Below are 7,181 nucleotides of genomic sequence, written 5' to 3'. Positions count from 1 at the left end.
AGTGAAGAATAAAATTTACATCTCCCTACCACTCGTCAGGAGGAGTTTGCCCTCCCCAACCACAGGAGGGGTGGTCAGAGGTTGGATCGAGGCATTACGGTCATTTCCATCAAAAGGGGAATAAACCATTCCGTATACAGTATATTGAGTATAAATGAAAACACCTCTGTCAAAGCAAATGATGCTGTCAATTTGAGTTTGTGCATGGGGGGGCGGTGCACCGCCCTCATTGGTGAGTCACCCCCCAACCCACAAAGCCCCACTTTGTGAAAGCAGGTGCAGCTTTAAATGACTTGATATTTATTTTTTGCAGTGTACAGAGGGTGGCAGATTGTGATCCTACAACCCGCATCTCATATACATAATCCAGCAGGCAGGCGGGGCCCTTCTCTTGTTGAAATGGGGGGGACGCTCCCTTCCTCTGGGGACATTTCGGGCGGGTGAAAGAGAACCTCACCACCCGTCTACCAGGAGCCTGTGGGTGCAGTGAGAAAATGAAGACCTCTGCACCTCTCTAAATCCCCAGGAATTTCTCATTAAGCGAGGGTCCTGGGCTGCAGAGGACCCTCCGGGCCCTCACCTACCCCCCATGAGGGGTCTCCCTCTCTGGCAGGGAGAATGGAGTCCTCCACTCCACTTTGTGCCGGCTGCTGGCGGCCAGCGCTGTTATTCACCTTCGCTTTCTCAGCAGCACAAGAGCCTTCTCCCAATCATTCTTTCAAAGCCCTCAGGACTTCCTCTTCCTTTCATTTAGTGTGTGTGTGTGTGTGTGTGTGTGTGTGTGTGTGTGTGTGTGTGTGTAGGTGTGTGTGTGTGCACTTGATATAACCAGAAAAGAGAAAGGCGTAATTGAATTTGGCATTTTTTTTAAAGGTATTCCAAGATATTATAGTCTGCAGGCGACTGCAGGGAAGAAGCAAACTCTCATTTCAAAGAGTGTTTTTCTTTTTCTTTTTTTTCCACACATTGTTCACGAGTGCGAGTAGGATTAATGAGGATTATGTATATGAGAAGAGGTAATGAGTTTTGATGAGAGCGGAGAGGATAATTAGTGTAAGATTCTGAACGTCTCAGGGACTCTTCAGCTGCTTCTGGCTCTTTCTGTTTTTCTCTTCAAGTTTCTTTGTCCTCAGATTTTTCGGGAACAAATAAAACAGATTTCTTAAAAAAAAAAACGGTGACAGGATGCTTTAGGAGTGAGAAATGTAGAGATTAGACGAGCCATGCTGTTCCCCCCCCCCCCCCCGTGTGGAGAAGGGCCGCTGTTACAAGATGACTGACCTCACCCCGAAATACATTTAAAAATACGAGTTTTATATATATATAGATTTACTCCATAAATTGCGCCAGTCGTTTTATGTTGCTGGTATTTTGTAGATTCGATTATTTCTAATCTCAACTGTAGTGCTGTTGCCAGGCTTTGTCTGTGCCAGTCAAGGATCATTTCCTGTATAGATATGTTTTGATCTTTTCGTGGACGTCACCAAATGGGATAGTTAGCATACTTAACATACTTAGCATATTTAGCCTGCAGTAGATTTCGTTCGTTTGATGTCTGTCACCTTTGCTTTCAAGCCTTTCTCCATCTGTCACTGGCTAAATAAAGAAAAGCAAAAATCAATCCCAAAAGAATTGTCACTATAATAAAAAAAGACAGGTGAGCGTGCTTAAGGTTAACTCTCAGGTAGACACGGCTGTCAAAGCCAATGGCAACGGGAAACAGGACCCAACAGCACAGCTCACAGGGCGAAGGTCACAGGGGGTGGAGCCTATCCCATTTTACATTAGACAGGAGGCGGGGTTTATCGGTCATCAGTTTATCTTAATCAAACATCGCATTCGCAATCAGGCCTATGGACAGTTTATAGTTCCCCTCTAATGCAGGTTTCAGGTGGTGGTAAGAGCTAGGAGAGGAGAGAAGGAGAGGAGGAGAGAGGAGAGGAGAGGAGAGGAGAGGAGAGGAGAGGAGAGAAGGAGAGGAGGAGAGGAGGAGAGGAGAGGGCTAAAAGTGAGACTGAAGGCAAGAGTTAATAGAGAGTTGTACCAGGACAGCTGACAGCTGGGATCAGCAGGGGTCAGAGGTCACGGATTGGCAGCAGTGGGGGAGTGACGAGGAATCTAAAACAACAGGAAGACGCACACACACACACACACACATTTCCGGGAGACAAATATTTGACTAAAACCTCATCAGCTTGCGGTACGAATGCTTCCTCCCACAGTCATCATCATCATCATCATCATCATCATCATCTGCTGTGTTTCAGTGACCACAGCTCAGTGAAGAGACGAGCTTCACAGAAAAAGAAGACTGAAGACAAACATGGTTGTTTCTCATGTGGTCCCGTGTTGTTGTTGTTTGTTATTTATGTTCACCCAAAGTTAAGACAATGAATAAAAAATAAATGCATCAGTGTGTGAAAAGTCGCCTTAAACTCGTCATTGTCTGGTAATAAAAACCCACATTGGTATAAAAACATAAATATTAAGTGTACGTCTGTGTAAGTCTGGACACGCCTCCTCCTTTAGTCACCTAAAATAATAGAATATACTGTATAATGCTGGGGGAGGAGAGTATGTATAGTTTGAGAAATTAAAGCAATGATGACAGACGGACATAACCTTCAGATGACTGCCCCCCCCCCCATGCTTAAATATTTGAATGGAAAATTTATTCTGAATAAATTTAGAATTCTGTGTAACAAAAGGCGCCATGCTCAGGACTGTAAATTGTCAAGAACCGACAGAAAGACACATGGGAATTGTTTTTTTACTATTAAAGTTACGGTAGTAATTCAATGGCCTCACAAAAAAGCGGTCGTGTTTTGTATGAGCATAATGTCCTCACCTTCTCCTAATCCAAAATCTAGGCCGTGGGTATTGCCGGAGCCTATCCCAGCAGTCTAGGGCCGAGAGGCGGGGTGCGTCCTGGACAGGCCGCCGGTTCATCGTGGGGCCACACAATCATTTACACACACGCACTCACACCTACGGACAATTTAGAGTAACTAATTCACTTCAGCGGCATGTCTTTGGTGGCGGGAGGAAGCCGGAGAGCCCGGTGAGAACCCACGCAGACACGGGGAGAACGTGCAAACTCCTCACAGAAGTAGTTGGATTAGAACCTACAACTTTGCCGCTGTGAGGCAACAGCGCTACCCACTGCGCCGCAGTGCTGCCCGAATTAAATTTTTCACAAGTAACAAATACATTTTTAAATGTATTTATTGTGATTAAATGAGTACATTAAATGATTACACTACTGGAGTCTAGTAGTACTAGGCTATAAAAAACACATGCACCGATTGGTAGCTGGAGAGGTGTCAGTTCACCTCCTGAACACTGCCAAGGCGCCCCTGAGCAAGGCACCAAACCCCCAACAAAACGCATACAAGGCCCCACCACGGGGCTGCCCTTCACTCTGCCATCTCTCTATTATTTGCATGTGTGTGTGTGTGTGTGTGTGTGTGTGTAATACTGTATATCGAGTGTAAAAAGAATTTCCCCACTGAAGTAATTAAATCTTAAATCATGATATTCACTCTCTTACCATCCACTGCTGCTGCGATGCTTTTAAACACAGATAATACTGTGCTGCCCTCTAGTGGACGAGACGCGCCCCGACAGAGATGTAAAAGTACCTAAAGTATTAATTACCATGTTATTACATAGTAATAAATGGGTGTCCTGTTGATACTGACACGCTTTTTTACTGTTGCAGCTGGATCCACATGTGGGTCTGGGACCATTCAGAGTCATCTGATAATTCTAATACTTTCTGGGTCGAGACAGAACAGACAGAGAAGTTCTGCTACACAAATTGGTTTTCAAGTTTGGTGTTTGCAGAGAGGTCAGATGTAATGAAACCAAAGGCAGAGGTTCCCTTTTCATTTAGAAAATGTCGTCCCAGAGAATTCCTGTTTTAGACTGATTTTATGATCTACAGTATTTCTACGGCATCACAACGGCGATAATGAAGGTCCTACTCATAAAGCAGCCTCAGGGGGCATCACCAGATTCATTCAGATCCTGAAGAAACATTTCTATCTGACTTTTCTAATCTTGTGATCTTTTAGAGGAAGGCTGTGATTGGTCGGCACCAGATACCAGTAATAACACACTAACAACAACAAAATCTGAGATTTCAAGAATTGGTTTATTAATATTAATTAGACTAAAGTTGGTCCTTACCAAAAAAAAGTCATATGTTTTAATAATTAAGTCATATTTATAGAATAGAGTCATTATAATAACAGAATATCTTTAAGCAGTGTATTAAAGGGGAAATATCAGAAGACCATCTTCTTCTTTTTCTTTCTTCTTCCACAGCAAATCAACCTTCTCCACTTCACCCTGTCCTTTGCATCGTCCTCACTTTCATTCCTCTCCTTTTAGGGCAGCAGTGGCTCAGTGGGTTGGGAAGGGGAGAGTCCGCCGGTTCACCAGACGAAGTATGGAGTGTGCGCTGGTGGCTGGGGAGGGGCCAGTCTATACCAACAGGGCATTGGAACAAGTCCCCCCACCAAACTGCTCCAGGCGTGCCGTTCATGGCGGCGCCTTCACCCTATGACCCCTCCATGCATGTTACAGGGCCCCTACAGACTACCGGTATATATATGCATGTGTGTGGATTGTTAACAGGAGCCCAATAGCAGTATTGTGTCAATTGATTTGAATATACATATGATAATAAAAGCGTTCTTTCTTTCTTTCTTTTAGAATAGAATAGAATACATGAAAAGAAAAGAAAAGAATGGAATAGAATAGAATATAATAGAAAAGAATAGAATAGAATAGAATATACTTTATTGTCATTGCACAACGTACAATGAAATTACACTGAGACAGCCCTGAATTTAAAAAGAAGCAGCTCAATACTTACACACACACACACACATTCATACATGTACACACCACAACATCCTTATAAGAAAAACAGCTAAATGAATTTTTGCAAATGATATAGCACACATTTCCCACAATGCACCGTGACCAGTTTTTTGTTGTTGTTGTTTTTTATGGTGACTGTCTGTTCAGTTCAGTTATGGCTCTATGAAAGAAACTCTTCTTCAGTCTAGAGGTGCAAGCTCTAAGTGCCCTGTAGCGCCTCCCAGAGGGGAGCAAGGGGAACAGGTGGTGACAGGGGTGGGCTAGTGTCCTTAATACTTTTGACAGAGTGTCCTGAATATGTCTTCTGAAGAGGGCAGACCTTTCTGGAGCAGACGTCCACTTCTCTAGATTCTCCTCTACCTGCTCCCTGCTCTCACTGCAGACCTACTTTGACCGACTCCTTTTCAGACTCCTTACTTTGTAATAAACAAATAAATACATAAACGTGAATATCATATCATGAGGACTTTATTATCGTAACTGACTTTATTTGAATGCATTTTGATAAGGGAGGAGTGTGTGTGTGTGGGGGGGGGGGGGGGGCTCTAGACTGGGCCCGCCCGAAGCCTAGGAGCGCCACTGCATTTACTCCAGCTGAGCCTTCTGTCGATCATGAAGCTTTAATCCTTCCGGCTCGGAAGCTGCGGCAGAACGCGCGCCGTTACCGGCTGGTCTGAGCGCCAATGAAACCCGCCGGTAAAAAAAAAAAACACGGTCCGCTGGACGGAGACGAGCCGCCGGTCCGCGGCGCTGTGCGCCAATGGACACCCCGCAGCAGGCCCGGTCCTGTCCGCCCCTTCCCTCGAGAAGTCTCTCTTTGTTCGACCAAAATCGTTTTGCTGGTCTTAAAACCCAAACGCACCCACAGCCCCCCCCCCCCTCCCCCCTCCGCGGCGTTCCGTCTCTGCCCACAATAAACGGAACGCCGGGGGAAGGAACGAGGAACCGACGTCGCTGATCCAGGGGGGGGGGGCTCGTCTTCCTGAGTGACCCAGCAGAGCCTGATGCTGCTTTTATTCCACTCTGCTGTTTGGGGGGGGGGGGCGGCCGTGCCGATCATGAACACCTTTTCCAAATCACCCAGAGTGGCGTGTTTGTGCGTGAAAGTGGGGGTTAGGGTCCGTCTCCAAGCCCCCTCATCTGTCCCGTGAAAGCGACCCCCCCCCCCGTGGCCGTGCTTTGCCTTCACGTGGACACAAACAGCCCGAGCGCAGCTCATCGGCCATGTTCAGGGTTTAGCTGTCAAACGTGCCGTTTGATCACGCACGCACGCACACACACACACACAGAGGATAGCTGCCTCTGCCGTGACAGAAACGTTCATGAGACTTGAGGATGTAATCATGTAGATGAAAGTGTTTCATGTAGACCCCCCCCCGGCTCCGGTCCCGGTCCCGGTGAACTTTGCCTCCGCCGTTAACACTTTGTGGCCTGCTTCTGCTTCTGTTTCTGCTTCTCTTTCCTCCTCAGGCTGCGGGACTCCATTTTGGAGGGACCGGCTGTGCAGCAGCGCGTCTCGGGAAAGGAAGCCCGTCTGTGTTCCGGCGTAGCCGTGCAGCCCCCCCGCCCCCGCTGCACCGTCTCCACCGCCGCCGGTGGACGTCTCCGGATGACTTCGTGTTCTTATTTCTCGGTGCGTGCGCGCTGTCGGTGCGAGAAAGGAGATGCCGGTTGCGTTTGGCACAAGTTTGGCACGTGACGTGTCATCGTCGTGATGGCGGCCCGGCCGGGGTTCGGTTAATTATTGATGCTTTGTAATTAAGGAAAGGGGCGGGGCTAATGGGGTTTTTTTTGGGGGGGGGTCATGCGGCGCGTTGCGTGATCAGTTCAGATGTTCTCTTTTCTTCTTCTGTTTTTTTTGTGTGTGTGTGTGTGTGAGTGTGCGTGTGTGTGTGTGTGTGTGTGTGTGCGTGAGACGCGTTTGCGGCCCCTTTCTGTGCGCCATGCCGCGGAGCGGAGCGGCTGCGGAGGGACGCAGTGGTGACGCCCGGCGGCGCGCACAGCAGAGATCCTAACGGGGGGGGGGGGTTATAAACTCTGGAGTTAACACGAATTAAAACCGGGGGTGTCGCTGGAGGAGCCTGCGTTTTACGCCGAGGGCCGCTGGACTCCGGTAGAAAGGAGGGGGGGGGGGGGGAGGGAGGGGGAGAGAGAGAGGGAGGCGGGGGGGGGTGAGCGAGGGGAGCGCGCTTCACAGGATCCAGGCCTAGTAGTGTTGCCGCTGGGACTCTCCTCATCCGCTTTCAAAAAATCGGAAATTGGTGCCTTTAGAAGCCAAAATGTGCGGCTGG

Source organism: Brachionichthys hirsutus, chromosome 10 (assembly GCF_040956055.1).
Source record: "Brachionichthys hirsutus isolate HB-005 chromosome 10, CSIRO-AGI_Bhir_v1, whole genome shotgun sequence".
Lineage (NCBI taxonomy): Eukaryota > Metazoa > Chordata > Actinopteri > Lophiiformes > Brachionichthyidae > Brachionichthys > Brachionichthys hirsutus.
Note: the sequence above shows the minus strand (reverse complement) of the source record.